At 33.0% G+C, this 17,019-nt stretch overlaps 1 pseudogene; it reads left to right on the plus strand.

The window, feature by feature from the left end:
• Positions 1 to 10,363: 10,363 nt before the first annotated feature.
• On the plus strand, positions 10,364 to 10,481 carry LOC118605086 (annotated as a pseudogene).
• The last annotated feature ends 6,538 nt before the right edge of the window (positions 10,482 to 17,019 follow it).

Below are 17,019 nucleotides of genomic sequence, written 5' to 3' on the forward strand. Positions count from 1 at the left end.
CTAATTGCCTTGGTCTGGAGGTGAACAGTTTTTCTATTCTGTTTGTCCTTGTTTCAGTGAATGAATGTTAGACTTGTTTTTAAAGACACTCAGCAGGTTATTGTGCTCAAGATACCACTGATCCATGCATTTTATTGGACCAATATTAAAATAGAATGAATTTTTCAAAGACTTTTAGTCATTAAAAGCTTAAGCAAGTAAAAAAAGAAAATAACATAGGTTTGTAAAATTCAAATAACTGATCATATGTATGCACAGTTATTTATTTTCCAATCTTGGATTCTGTTCCTTATGGTTTCCTGATAGTGTTTACAATGATTTATGTTCACTCTTGTATTTAGGGCTAAGGCATTTAAATTAATCACCAAAGAAAGAGAATAAGCATTTGAAGACCATTACCTTCATATCTCCAATCTCAAAATATCCTAGTGCTATAAGTCAAATCCACTTGTCTTTGAGTATTAAAAGCTGATTCTTTGTCTAGTATTGTGCAAAGTTTTGTGGAAAATAAAAAAGAAATAGTAGTTTCTGTCCTTGGAATGTTAGCCCTCTAGCTATATAGATAGAATTTAGATACATGAAACAAATATAAGATAAGAACTTGCAATATAATACCTATATTGCAGTATTACAAATGTAAATATTCAAGTAAAATGAATGGCAAATATCAGAAATGGCAAATATCAAAGTGAACCAAGGTAGTAAAATGTAGTGAAGAGAAAACCATTTTTATCTGAGGTTTAAAGGCATTTTAAGATTTAGATCATTGAGAAAGAAATGGGCATCCAAGATAAAGTAGTATTTCAAACATTTGGGAAAATCATGTCTTATTTGCTCATTAGAGTACATAGTGGTATAGAGAAAATACAGTTGTGTGATTAACAGCCCTTTCTTCTCCTTCTTTTTTTTTTTTTTTTTTGGTGATGAAAATCCACTGGCTCTTCTTTTGTACAATTTACTAAAATGGTTATGGGTGACTATAGGTTCCCTTATGTTTCCCTTCATGCTATCCCTGATTCTTCAGTAAAGACGTGTTACAAATTCCAGTTTCCTCTGTAACTATGAGGTTGGTGGTGTACTATGGAGAATTAAAGAGAAGTACCTGGCCAATGTTTCTGATACACAATGAACAGGCTGAGTTCTTTCTATGAGGCCAAATGGTGGCAGCAGAGGGAGCCACACGATGAGGGCAGTTATAATCAATGGTAAAGCAATCTTAGTATCAAATACTTAGTATCAAAGTGGCAGTGCTGGTCTGAGGGAAAGCTGATGATAGTACTTACGAAGATGGGAGATAGCATACTGGAATATTATTAGCAATCACTCTGGCTCACTTTGAGAGGGAGGTGGTTTCTAGCAATAAAACTAGCAGAGGCTCATTCCCAAATATTTTGTGCCACATATGTGACCCCATTTACTATTGTACAGGTTACTTTCACATCCTGTTTGTCTTTTTACCACAACAAATAAGAAAGTTATAAATACCCAAGTCACAATGAAATTCTGAGTAGTGGTAGATATTTTGAATCCAGGGACAGAAAATAGTTAACTAGCTAGAATTAGTGGATTTTTAAACATGGGGATAGCAGTAAGGTCTCAGATCACTTGATTTAGTTTTTTTGAAGAATATGCTGATTGAGTTTACTATTCTTAATCTGTGTTTTAAAAAGATTAATAGGGTCTATAGTTCAACCTCATTGTCTCCTGTGATGAGTGTCTGAAAACCAGTAACTTGGGAGACAGTTCTATTATCCAAAATAAATGAAATGAATCTATTTTTCCATATAATGGAAATATGTGTTTATTGTAGAAAACATTGCAAAATAACGTATAAGAAGATGAAAATTGTTCACGATCTAAAATAAAATTCCATGATTTTATGTTTCATAAATAACAAGAGGTAGCATTTTCTTCGTTTCAGTCCTGATGGTTTCCTATGCTGAGGTAGAGTGTAGTAACATCCTTAAATAAAAGTATATCTATATATGTACTTAACATTAAAACTTAAGTATGTTATCATGTTAGACAATATTCGTTGTGACTGCCAAATCCAGTATCCCTGTATCATATTTTATATAATCATTTTCCTATTGTTATGCATTTAGTTTATTTTCATTGTCTGATATCTTTAAAAAAGGATGTAAAGAATATTTTTAAATATACATCTTTGACCACGTATAGCATTATGTGCTTAGTTTATCTACACAAAAAGAATATATGTGTCAAAAAATATGAACCTATTTAAAGCTCTAGAATATATGATATCAAAATTTCCTTCCAGGAAAGTTTTATCTGTTTACATTTCTACGAAAGTATAGGTGCTAGTCCTCACATTTTCTTGCAAATGCGGAACAAGTAATTTGTCATTTTGATAGATGCAATATTATTTTATTGTCATAGTATTTTGTACTCCTTTGGCTACAGTTTTATATGTTCTGCCCAGTTTTAAAAAGTAGGTTCCTTTTTTATTACCAAGGTTCGAAAGTTCTTTATATATTCCTATTATAAATCCTTTATCAAATATTTACAAATATTTACAAATGTTTTCTGAATTTGTAGTTTTTCTGCTCATTCTTTTAATAATCTCTTTTGAAAAGCCTTATTACACTAGTATTTGATGCCTTTGTATTACTTTAGTTAAAATGAGGAGAGAGGGAGAGAAAGAGACAGCGGGGGAAGAGAGAGACATGGGAAAGAAGCAAACTCGGTGGTTGAGTTACGTGCTCATCTGTTGGCTAGGGAAAGACAGTACTGTAATATTTTCACCAAAAATGCACGTGATGCATGTCCATTAAAAGGAACAAGGAAGGGGTAATAGTTTTATGTGACTTAATCAGATGAAAGCTATGGGCCCTTTAGGTAGAAAATGCCATGTAACGCATTAGCATATGGATTAAGAACTCTCAGAAACATGGTCAGGTTAAAAACACTGGTTTGATAATTCTGAAAATACAACACCATGGCTTATAATTTGGTTTATTTAGTGGAGAAATCTGACAGTATCCTAATTTTGACTCAGGCTCAAGTATTGTTTTACTTTGGGAAAAACTTTCGAAAGCTTGGAGAATTCTTCCTAGATATTTGAGCCTTTGACTAGGCTATGCATTAAAATGACTGCCTGCTTTTTATTTTTACTCGGAGACGTTATAAAATCTTTCAGGTTTCAGGAACTTTTAAAAACATTTTTAGATAACATTGTTCAATTTTATCTTTTATTCTTATAATTTTAAGGTTGGACAGTGCTATCTCTTTCATAAATAATATTTGTACTCATTTCTTTGTTAATTTTTTCTATGTCTATTCCTTAAATTTATTACTTGTTTTACTATCAGATTTGCTGTAACATCATTTCAAAAATATATTGCTTCCATCCATTCAATAGGATTAAATAATTCCTATCATTCAAGTAACGATTGAATACTTCTGCAAAATTCAATCGGTTCTACTCTTATTTAGTAGTTGCTGATAATACTGAGACCCATTCTAAAATCATTGATCTGGGTCTCTGTATACCACAAAGAGGGCATGACAGAAACCAACCTAGGATATTTATTTACAAACTTTATATTGCTGGTTCTCAGCACTTTATCCTCAAGTAATTGCATTGGCCAGCCAAATCCTCTGTTGCTGGGACATGGATCAAATGCATATCTGATTTTTATTTACACGTAATAGCTCCCCTCCCTTTTGAAGACATCTTCCTTCTAAATATAATTATATCCCTAAGCAAAGAAAATTTTCCTCCCTACCTCCTTCCTCTATACTAAATGTGAACTTATTTCAAGGACATCATATGACTGTAAAACAAAATATTTTGTTTTATCAGTTTATCTATTATTCTCTTATTCTCTGTTTCATGTCCTCACAACTCTATGTAATAATCTATTATATCTTATCATCCATATATCACACTTAACACTTTCTCTTCATTTTTGCTTCTTTATTCTACAACCCTTCAATAAATAAAATGACAAAAAATTCTCCTTGAGAGCAGTTGGCAATCTTCATGAACTTCTTCTGGGACATCCATTCTGCAAGTGAGATTAACCCCCTTCTCCTTCTGCTTTCTTCTTTTCCTTTTATTTATTTATTCTTAATGGAGAATTTTCTCAATTAAACAGAGTCTTTCTGTTATTATTTTAGAAATATTTTCCCCATTCTTATTAGGATTAATTTGTTGGTCTGGGGAGATTTGGTCTTAGAAAATGCTACTGTATTCTTTTCCAGTTGAATTTTGCTTACATATTGTATTCTAGAAAAAAGATCTGATAATGATTTATTAAAGAACTGTTTAGGGAATTCTTCTCTAATTTTCCTAAATTATGGAAAATTGATCGAGTTGGTCAGAATTCCCTTGAATGCTCAATTTTTTATGTGGATCTTTCTTAAATCTGACCCATCAATATTAAAGTCTAAAGAAATTTCAGACTCTACTCCTGTAAGAGGCTTAAATATTCTTATTGTTGTTATTTTAAATTTAATAAAAGATGTTTGTATTTTTCTGATGCTTTCATGGTATTATTTTATAATGTAAACTTTACTCATTAAAATGTGAATAATATTTTGGGTATAGTTTTAATATTTATTTATTTTTATTTAAAGAGAGGAAAGTTTTTCCTATTTTGATATAATTTTTAAAAATGTTCTCTTTGTTTGTATTTAAACAGCGTGGGAAATCTATGAACGTGAGTTAATTGACTTTGCTCCAGTTTACTATGCCTGATAAAAACAAGAATAAACCAGAAATAATTGCAGTATTTATAGCAAGATATTTCTATACAGTTTTGTTGAAGAAAATAGTCTGCTTGCCTGAGGAAATAGTTTGCTTATTAAATAAGGGTTTATTTATCAAGACTTATTTTAAGCCCTTTACTTTTCTATATTTATCAAGTTGGAACTATTATATCACCAATTTGCTCGATCCTGCCTCAAAAAACTTGTCTTAAACCACTTGATCCCAGATCCACTTTGACTTCTCTTTTCTGACGTACTACTAGGATTCTGTCAAGGAGGTATTCTCCCTATTATAGTGAATTTAAATAAACTTTTTTTTTACTTTATTACCCAGTTGCTGGACAATATCTTGGAACAGTGACGTCCTATAGAACTTTATGCAATGATAGAAATGTCCAATATGTAGTCATTAGTCACATGTGAACTTGAATAGTAAGTAGCTAGTGTGACTAAGGAATTAAATTTTAATTTTATTTAATTTTAATTACTTTAAGCTTACAACTAAATATCCACCTGTGGCCAGAGTCTACCATATTGGATAACACAGATCTCGAGGTTCCACCAAGATTCCACTGAGTTCCCAGGTCACTGCTGTGGCTAAGCTCCTCAATTCGGAAACAGCACTCTTCACCGAGGTACTTTAATCTCAGTGATCTCTTTGACTGTGACTAGGAAGAAGAATACTTTGCTCCAATTTTATTTTCTTGTTGTCTGAAATGTTACATTTATAGTCTCTTCCAGGAAATAGATTTTTTTTTATAGAGGCCTTTATTATCTGACCAGATTTGAAAGCATTTATTCTTGCTGAAAATCTGCTTTGTTGTTAATTACTCCTTTTTTTATCTCTGTGTGTGTACATGTGTGCTTGTGTGTGTAAGAGAAAAGAGAAAGGTCATAAAAGCCCAATAAGCCTGTTTCTGAAGTTCTCCCCAGGGGCTGAGGCCTGTAGAAAATTTTCACTCAGACTAATTTCCTTTGGACACATTTGCCTTAGATTACTTATCATTGAGTGTCTTATGAGAATTTTTCTTAGTCTTGTCCTATTTTTTCCACAAGAACCTGATTCTGGAAGCTATCTTCTCCCCAACCTTCTAATCCACCATTATAAATTTTCAAGTGTGTGTAGTTAACTGATGCTGAGGAGAGGTTGTATGATATGGCATTTAAGTGTACAATTCAGTGGAATTAAGTACATATGCAATGCTGTCAACCATCACCATGATCTATTTCCAGAACTTTTTCATTATACCAAACAGAAACTATGTCCTCATTAAATGATAACTCCTTATTGTTCCCTCCTCCCAGCCCTGGTAACCTCTATTTAATTTCCTGTCTCTGTGAATTTCCATATTCTAGGTATCTTGTATAAGAGCATGTGTATGATATTTTTTTCTTCTGTTCTGGCTTATCTTACTTAGCATCATATAATATATTAATATAACATTAATATAATAATATAACATATTAACATAACATAAACTATTTTCCACAGTACATTCTGCCAGCAATGCACGAGAGTTCCAATTTTTCTACATCCTTACTAACAATTGTTATTTTTCATATTTTTGTTAGTAGCCATTATAATGAGCATGAAGTGATAACAATGAAGGTTTTTGACTGTAGCTGTTAATCCAGTTAAAATTGTTAACAGATTTAATAATTTGTAAATGCTCTCATACTTCCTAAGCAGTTGGCTATCATAAAGATTGAAACCATGCAAAAACATAACATGGAGGCCAAAGGAAACGCCTAAATAATCAGTATGGCAGACAGGTCTCACAAAGGTCCTGGCCTTTGTGATAGTCCTAGATGCCAATTCCTTTGAAAGATTGAAGGAAACTATTACATAATGCCAATAATTGGATCCAGAATCTAAAGAGTTACTAAAACATTTCCAGTTGTAAATTGTACAAAGATCATCTCTGACACTTCAAAGTGAATACTTGATAACACTGGAGGACCTCAACTAGAAGCTTGCCCAAAATTTCACATGAAATTACTTAACACAATAAGGACAAATTGACTATTATCATTAATCAACATTATGGAGGAAATTTTTACTAAGATTGCTAAAGGTATCTCTGGTACGTGTGTCCATAAAAATGGGGCATACAAAAGAGTCCAAGTCTCAAAGTCCCTATGAAAGTTTTTAAAGGAGTTCATATAATTGACTTCTGTGTGTGTGTGTGTGTGTGTGTGTGTGTGTGTGTGTGTGTGTGAGATATAATTGACATATAACATCATATTAGTTTCAGGTGTACAACATAATGATTCGGTATTTGTAAATATTGAGAAATGATCACCATATGGGTTTTGAATATGTCATTCTGGTCACTGCTTATTCTTAAAGTGGATAGAAACATTTTCTTTCTGGAGAGCTATGGGTTCTCATAGCAGCAAACACATTCATTGATTTTATGTTCCCAACTTGGGGAATTCTATTCTTCTCTCCAGTGATGGAGACACTTATTTTACTGGGACTGTTAAAAAATTTTGAAAGCCTTGAGCTTAGAAATTTCATTGTCCCTATCATCTTTAAGCTTCGAGAAAATTGGAGAAAATTAATGATATTTTAAGATAGAAACTAGCAAAATTACCTGACACTTTTCCACTTCTCAGGACAAAAGTATTACCTTGGACTCTCAAAATCCTCACATTAACACCTCCTAGCACTCATCAACTCTTACCATATAACCTTGTTATAAGTCACCCTGTAAAATTGCTTCCCCAATTCTGTATTTTACTTCAGACATACATGGCAAGTTATTTCAAGGCATTTATGTTCTGAATTCACTCTTAGTGTTGACAGATCTAAGTTGCTATTCCTTTACATCCTCCCCAGCAGCTCTGTCTCACTTAAAACCTGGGGACTCTTCAGCAAAAGACACTAGAGGAGAAAGGAAACCTGCTTCTGAGGAGCCACATTGGAGGGACGTCTATCAGGTCCTTCAAGCCACTATAAAAGCAGTCACATTCCAGGGTGTAGATTCCTGGGTTTGCATCTCTTAGTTAAAAAGACACAGGATTTCACATTCATGTTAGTTATCTGTTGCTGAGTAATAAATTATTTAACAAATTACCCCTAAATTTAGTAACTTAAAACAGCAAATTTATTATTTCACATAATTTCTGAGGGTCAGAAGTTGAAAATGACTTAGCTGTTGATTTTGGATCAAGGTCTCTTATGAGGTTGCAGTCAAACTATTGACTGCAATTATCTCTAGGCTTAACTTGGCTAAAGGGTCCATTTTCAAGATCATTCACATAACTATCAGCTGGGAGGCCCCAGTATCTCATCATATGGACCTCACAATCAGGCTACTCTTGATATGGCAACTGGCATTCCCTTGAACAAAGGTGATCAGAGATAAGAGAAAGAAAGAGAAAGAGAGCAAGAACAAGAGCGAAAGATAGGGATAGAGAGAGATAGAGAGAGATAGAGAGAGAGAGAGAGAGATGTAGAGAAGGAGAAAGGGAGAGAGAGCGAGAACAACTAAAAACGAAACCAGTGTATTTTAGTATTTAATCTCAGAAGTGACCTACCATCACTCTGCCGTATTCAATGGGTCACACAGACCAAACCTAGTACAATGTGGTATGAATACTAAGGTGTGAATATCAAGAAGTGATAGGCTATAACAATCTCTAATACCTGAACTGCCATTCTAATATCTAATCTAAAACCAAGGTTTCTTCATTCTTCACCAGTAGATAGTGTTTGAAAGGAGACATCTTCCTCCTAAGAGCTTTGAATGAAGAAAACAACTGCACGACAAGCACGGCTTCCACTTCAGGCCTGTGGAACAAATTCTAGAGAACTGGAGCAGCAGACTCTCATTCTTTAATCTGCCTGCGTTTGTTATATATTTTTCTAGCCATTGAATTTCATTTTTTCTAGTTAAAATTCTGAATTTTTAACAAACACATTTGTTATTTTTTAACTACGCCACTTAGGAGTTCTATCTGATCAGTCTTACTTTCTGCATTCTTATTTGCTCCTAAGTATAAGTCCAGTACTGGATACAGTTTGTTCATGATTTGAATTTGGGTAAAACATAAGACTTGACATCCAGAGAGGGATATTTTGCCTAAGAAATTGTCATTGGGCAGCTCTCTATCGTAGGTATTGAATTTATGAGATAAAAGCCTACTGACCACTATGAACAAATTTGAGAGATACTTTTAATCTTAGTAAATTGGTGTCTATGTCAGAGTCATCAGAAAATCTCTAATATCACTCAGGTTACATTTTGGTTCACCATTTGACACTCTCAGAATAAGAGATAATTATACAACTTGTTTCCAGAAGAAGAAAAACTGGACCTCTATTGAAATCTGAAACTTTAACTAGACAAGGGAAATTATGGTGGGAAAATCTTAACATTCAGAGATTGAAAGAGGAGTTAGATAATGTCAGAAATCCATAGAATGTCTTCTCTGTTAAAAAACAAACAAAAGAGACCCTAGACATAACTGGACTGCAAAGGTATTATATGTACCACTTTAAAAAAAGATTATTGCATTTATATTCCTATAGATATTTCTGAGAATTTTAATATTACTAAGGTCCAAGAAACAAATAATGAAAATTATGAGATTAGATAATTTGGCTCATTTCTAGTCTGTAGTTTTTAATGAGTACAATCTATTATTTTGAATGAAGTAAACCACTCGGCTTTTGGCATAGATATGGACTATAAAATCTAATCATAGTATTCATAGTATTTGACTGTGTTTCAGTGTTCAGATATGTAACCTCTATAACATTAAATGCCTTTCATAGGCACTGTTCCATCAAATGATAACCCAACAAAAAGAACAAGAAAACTTGATTATATAATGGTTGAAATGACCCCCATCAAAACTATGATATGTAAAGATGACTCCACAAACATCTATTTAATCATTTCTCCTTATGATAACCATCTATACTCCAGGTCAGGCTGAAGAATGATCGAAAGGGAAGACCAAGAAATAAGATCCTCTATTTCAACAGGACTTCAATAAGATTTTATACCAACTACGTGAACTTAACTTCATTGTTTATTCCAAGAAAAATTTGCCTGGGAGAAATAAAACTATAAACCAACAAATAATTCACAGTTTGACTCAGGAATTTCCTATAGACCAATTTTTTGGAGACAATAATGTGCTCACGTGGGCAAACTGCTCACTTACTTTCCAAGACTGAATTCACAGTCCTTGCTTTACTGTATCTACCAATCCTAAACTATTACATCACAAATTTTTATTGAATCCAAATCAGTTCTGTCTTGAAAGACCCACCTTTAATCACTTGAGCTCATACTTGAAAGTCTTTTGAATACGTGGTTTTGATATTCCTTTTCTGAGACACTGCTAAGTCTTTCAAGGTGGTATTCTCCGTTAGCGCAGTGAGTTCAAATAAACGTGGTTCGGCTTTATTAACAGGTTGTTGGGTGATATTTTGGGGAGTTCAGCACGAAGGTATACAAATATCTTTTGAAAAAAATAGGATTTCTGTTTTTCATATAGTTTTAGATTTCATGTTTTTGTGGAGGGAATGACTTAAGGAGTTTAGAAAACTTTTTATAGAGATTGAAATAAATTATTATTTACTTAAAAAAAAATTCTTTTTAAAAAATTGCATGTCTATGGCCATGCCACCCCAAAAAGCCCAATCCCTTCTGATCTCGGAAGGTAAGCAGGGTTGGGCCTGGTTAGTACTTGGATGAGAGACCACCTAGGAAGACCAGGTGCTGTAAGCATAAAAACTAAAAGATTGTAAGCTGACAAAGTCCTTGCAATCTATGAGGTCAACCAAGGGTTGCCTCACCTAAAAAAAAAAATAATAATAAGATAAATAAATAGAAATTGCTCAAAAACTAAGTATATTATTGAAGTTTAATAAACCAATACTTGTTCTGTGAGGGTTAATTAGTATTCTTTTCAGTAGGTAAGAAGTTATTTCTATACATTAAAAAATTTTTGAAAAGTGTAATTGAGGTGAAAAGGAATCAATTGCACTGTTTATTCAGTGGCAAAAATTTCCAAATCAAAAATAAGAAAAAGTAGACAAGCTGTTGTTGATAATGCGAAGAGAGAGAGGTGTTGAGACTGAAATAAAAAGAACTTTAAAACACTAAGTAAGAACACAGGACATTTAAAATAAAGATAATGTTTGGAATAAAGTTTGATTGAGATCAAGTTGTTAAAATTAGTCCTGTATCTATCAAATTGAGTATTGATTTTGGTATTTATGTATTTTGTGCTGACTGAAAGTGAAATGATAAAACGTAGAGATTTGGAAACTAGGATAGAGGAAAAAAAGAGGACAGTTGGGTGACCTAAAAATTTCAGTTAAAAATCACAGACTGCAAGTAATACAAGGACTGTTTAGATTTCAAGAGGAAAAATAAGCAATTCAGCTATTTGAAATAATATTGTAACTGACTAAAGCAAAGGAATATGGATTAGTTGCATTGTACTTTTCCTTATTTGAAGTAAAAGTTATATAAAGTTATTCTCTTATTTTTACTTTGTGTTTGACCATTCCCAATGTTTCCACTATGTTGAAAAAGAAAAATATTTAGAGCAACTCTGATTAAAGAGGTTTTATGGCTAGTATTCTGGGTGTTTCAGAAACTAAGACACATTAATAAAACTAATTTATTAAAAAGGAATATAAATTTGGTCATTAATTGGCTTAGCAGTAAGTTTCTTTTTAGTACAATCATGTTTATATTCTTTCTAAAAGCTCGTTGTGCATTACCACAGCATTCCTTTTATAAATGCTCTCAAAATATCTCTGTTAAATAGAGGGATGAAAATTCTGTTTCTCTTTTAATGAAGTGATAATCAAAGTAAAGTAGATTGGGTAGTATTATATATGGTAGAAATGTTTTGCAGCCCTCCCATTTATTTTTTTTTCATTGTTGATACATATTATCAATGAGGGTATTATACAACCAGGAAACAAAACTCCTCTTTATAGATGTCACATTTTAAGGACGTGAATAAAATCACAAATAAGTTGTATTACACGATGACAATATTTCTTCGGTAGAAAGCATCTGTATTTCTCATGATTATGAAGAATTGTACTTTTCATATTTCAATACTTAAGAATATTCATGATAACCAGAGTCCCAAGCTTTGGTATGGTCAATGTGAGAGAAAGCATTCCTTCCCACAACAAAATCAAGAGTCCTCCCTTGGACCACTGAGACCAATGGATACTATTTAATGCTTAGAATTGGGTAATCTGGACCAGTGACTATGGAAAGAAGGATGGATTTACCCTGATTGCCTCAGGCCCAGTTCATTTCCGGAAGTGGGGTCGTTATTCTTTTAACCAACATGGTACAGGAATGGATATTGGGAGGACAATCATAATATAATGCTGCCCGTCTATAGGCTATGCTTTTTTATGCTGCTTCTCTGGAATTAAAAGGGATCTGCTCACTTCTTTCCGCTTATTGAAATTCTCATTTTATAAGGACTTATCTTCTCGCTACAGGATACCTTCCCTGACTATTATTGCATCCCCGTTCTCTCCCTTCTCAGTTAGACTTTTATTGTGCCATGTAAAGTATGGTTGGATTATATGGTGGTATTTAAAGTTGTTTAGATCTTTTTTTTTTAACAGGTTAGGGGAATAAATAAAACATACCCTCATTTATCAGTCTGCACTTGCTTCATGCAGGTCCTTTTTGTTATTCAAGTAGGATTATATGCTCTTAGCTGAAAAGATTTTGCCCTTTATTTCTCCTGCACTTCACAGGGTTGAGCTCAGAGTATAAATAGCAGATTATTATTATCTAATTCTAAATGACCCAAAACACAGCATTGCTTATTATTGTAACATTCTTGGTTATTAACATTTTAAAATTTACTTTTAGAGATTATATTTGGCTTTATCTTAAGATGGTATCAATTTTAGTGAAAAACAATTCCTTCCCCCTGACCAAAACCTTAAAAATGTCAATTTAATCACACAATATTCTAGTCTTAGCTTCTTATGTCTCATGTTAAGTAAATGTATGCTATAGAGGAAGGAAGGCTATATACAGAAATTATTTTATCCTGGAAAGAGATTCTCAGCTGTGCGAGAACTGTTCTCTTGAGTGCTTAATAAATATTTGGTCTTATTACTCTCTAGTTCATGTTTGCGTATTCATTGAAAAGTAAAAGTAATCCCATAATTTTCATAATGATTTTATCATATATCAATCTTCTTTGTAACTCCTCTGAGAACAAATGGTCAATGAGGCATTCTATAAAGGAAGGTTAAAGGTTTTATGACTTTAATCTGCAATATTGCATTCATAATTCCAAATGCTTATAGTTTTCTCAGGCTCCTTCTAATGACTATATTATTTTATTTACTCTACTTAATGCAATTTCTAAATAAATTATAAGTTACCATAAACCATCTCTAAAATATGATTATTTGAATCATAGAAAAATAATTGATACGATATAAATTATACAGTTCCTAAGAGTGTGGATCCTGAACCCATACAAGCTTTGTTTGATTATTTACTGAATGACTTTAAATATTAGTTGAATGACATTAGACAATGTGCCTCAATTTTTTCATTTGTAAAGTAGTGATTATAATAGTACCTATTTCATAAGATTCTTATGAGGGGTTGGTTTAAATTTCTGTATATGGGTTGCATACAAAATGTCTTTACAGAATTAGGGATGGGAAAATCTATTCTGTGTTAAAAGATGATTGTTCTTAGATAGCACTTAAATTAGTATAAGTAAAATGTCTAACTTATTATTAAGTGTACAGGGCATCTTTTTAGAATCCAAAGAAGCAAATACAGCTGTCAATCACTTGGTCTTGAAAGCAAGATCTAGAAAGCAGGAGAAATTAAAGCAACTTCTTTCTCTTTCTCCCTCTCCCTTTCTCCCTTTCTCTCTGCTAAGATCTCTGCTTGTGTGTCTGCTTCATGATTCTCTTTTTGCAGATAGACATCATCTGCTCCATTTGCTCATGAGCCTTACCTGATTACCTCACCTTGGTATTGCATCCTATATCAGGTCAAGTGCCCAAACAGAGATTGGCAAAAGTTTTTGAGTCCTTGAACTTATTTTGGGGACAAATTACAATTGGTCCAGCTTAAGTCAGGAAATCACTCTCATCTAGTCAAGTAGGCCAAGGGGAGGGATCAGGCATACTCTAGTCCACTCAGTAAGGATTACATGGCCCACATTTCTTAGAACAGGCATGGAGTGACAGGAAATTAATTAGCAAGTACTTGGTAGGTCTGTTTTGATATGGGCTTGAAATTTTATCAGAAGCTATATAAAAACAAAGTAAAGAATATGAATTAAGCGCTTCTCTAATCCATTTAGTTTTAAAATTTAAATGATATACATTTTCACTGATTACATTTAGTAAGGACAAAAGTATTTTTCTCAAATCATTATAGAAACTTCGAACATAAATTTAAGACTATGCTTATATGATCATGATCATGACCTTATACTAATCTTGTGTTTCACCCTGGAGAACTTTATAAAATGATACATCTGGGAAATAATTTATCCAGTTCTGGGTGAGTAGGAACATTGAAAAATGCCACAATAAATTGTAACCACACAGTAGTTTAGTGAGATATGATTCATTACTTAAATGAAATTTAGCCAACACTGAAAAAGAGGTAAATTCAAGACAATGAGAATATGCTATAATTTATCCCTGCATCTCAGACAATGGACTTTTAGCATCGTTTCTCAGTGGACCTTTCTATATGTCCCCTCAGCTTTACTTCTGGCACATGACTTGGAGGATGATGTCAGTCCTATGTGCCCCTAACATTACACAGCCAGGGCAAGAGTAAAAATGGAGGCCCTACATCAAATGTCTAAATATCTAAAGTTACAAATCAAGCCAACAAACTGTTAATGTGAGATATGTCCTATCTTCTTCCTTTGACAAATCAACCTTCATATTGATATGGAAGCCAAATTTGAAGTTAGCAATTTCAGACTCCATGAAGTTCTGCATTCAAACAAGATGACCCACACACTTCTCTTCCTACATTTGGCTCTGTGAGGGACTTCAACCCACATGTGTGGTTAACTTGACTCACTGTCTAAGCCGTTAGTACACCTCCTACAATCAGCCACCCCTTGGCCACTTCTTAGTTTATGGTGTGCACACCTAAAGGACAGTCTACCCTCAGGAAGATGGAGTTGGGGAGATGTTTATAGGGTTCTGATCAGTGGCCTCTCTTTTTGGTGCCTAAAGGCAGTCTTAGGTGGTAAAAGGAAGGGTGATATAAGTTATGATTCCAGGTGCCAATGAGATTTAATCACTGTATGAAGATAAGTGTATTTTTATGAAGTGGGAGGTTTATGTCATTAACCAAGAAATGCCAGAAAAGTTAACTGTAAAATAAAAGAGATTTTACTTTTAAATACTATTAATAAATAGTATTTAAATTATTAATTACTATTAATAAATTCAATATGGAAAAATATTCAGAAAGCTATTTTTTAAAGAAGTCTGAAGCACATGAAACATTACATTATATTTATTGATATCATTGTTTAAGAAAAGTTAATAAGTGAGAAGATCTAAGAAGTTGTTCACTATTTTATCTTTAAATAACTTAGAACTCATTCAAATTTCATATGGAGGAAAATCCATTCAAGAATTATAAAGATGAATGATAAGATTGAAATGATAAATATTACTTATTGATAGTAATTGTCTTTTTAAAATTAAAAAAAGAAAAAAGAAACATGTTAAACCTGTGTTTATGATTTGGCAATAACAGTAACAACAAAAATAATAATCATAAGCCTTAATATTTCAATAATGCATTAAACACATAAATATGTTTATAATATATGTAACTAATTTATTGAATCAGTGTATTCAATGGTTTCAATAGAACCATTGAAAATGGTTCTATATTTTTCCCCAATCATTGTTTTTATACTAGATTTCCCTTTTGTAATATTTAATGCTATTATTGGGAGATCCCAGGGCTTTCTGGTTCGATATAGTCCAAATAAGAACTTTAATTTCGTATCTTATTCAAAACTTTGCTCCTTTTTCTAAATCAGGTCTAACTTTTAGGTGGAGTTTCTATAGTGGTGGTTTAGGGGGGATGGTCTGTCTTTTCATTCTTTTTTCTCCTTCTCTTCCTTTTTCTACTGTTGTTCCTTCAGTGAAAGAAGAGCAGATTAATGGACAATCACCAAATTTCTTACTTCCCTGGGACTGTTGCATTCAGGTTGCAGATATTCCCTGCATGGTAAGCCTTTACGTGGGCATTTTTATATTGGTCATTTGTGTGTGGCCTGAAAGCACATTTGTATTACATTTGCCATTGATGAATATTTGTGGCTCCCCAAAATTCATGTAAACATCCTAATGCCCAATGCAATGTTATTAAAAGGTGAGGCTTTAGGAGGTGATTAGATCGTGAGAGTAGAGTCCTCATGAATGGAATTTGTGCCCTTTTAAAAGAGACCTAAGAGCTTTCTTGCTTCTTTTACTATGCGAGGACTTAGTGAAAAGATATTCATCTATGACCCAGGAAGCAGTCTCACAACAGACTGAATCTGCTGGTGTTTGATCTTAGACTTCCTGGCTTCAGAACTGTGAGAAATAAATTTGTTGTATGTAAGCCACTCACTTTTGTTAATAGCAGCTTGAATGGACTAAGACGGTATCATTCCCTGAAGCTGAGATGAATTCCCTTGCTGACCTCTTTTGAAGTAGATCATGGAACTTCTTAGCCTCCATAATTATGTGAGCCAGTTTCTCATAATAAATTATATATATGTATATATATAAATGATAAATAGAGGTAGGTAGGTAAGTAGGTAGGTCGGTAAGTAGGTAGGTAGATACATAGATGATAGATAGATAGATAGATAGATAGATAGATAGATAGATAGATAGATAGACAGATGATAGATAAATCTATTGGTTCTGTTTCTCTGAAGAAGCCTAATATACAGGCTCGTCATTGTTTACTTTGGTGACAGCCTAGTGGTAGGCACATGAGCTTCTGCAAATCAGCAAATGTCCAGCCTGGGAATGAGATGCTAGAAACAGGCAAAATCACTTTCAACAGCTTGTTCTTTCTGTTATCAAATTTGATTTTCACAATGACTATTGAGATATGTTGGATGGTATTATTTTCTCCCCTTTACAAATGAGTAAATGAATGGTCAGAAGTTAAGTGTCTAACTCCAATCTATACATACAGTTAAAGGTTCATTTGGGAGCTCTTTTTTTTTTAATCTATTTCCAGATTTAAGACTTAACTC

This window comes from Rousettus aegyptiacus, unplaced genomic scaffold (assembly GCF_014176215.1).
Source record: "Rousettus aegyptiacus isolate mRouAeg1 unplaced genomic scaffold, mRouAeg1.p scaffold_m13_p_1, whole genome shotgun sequence".
Lineage (NCBI taxonomy): Eukaryota > Metazoa > Chordata > Mammalia > Chiroptera > Pteropodidae > Rousettus > Rousettus aegyptiacus.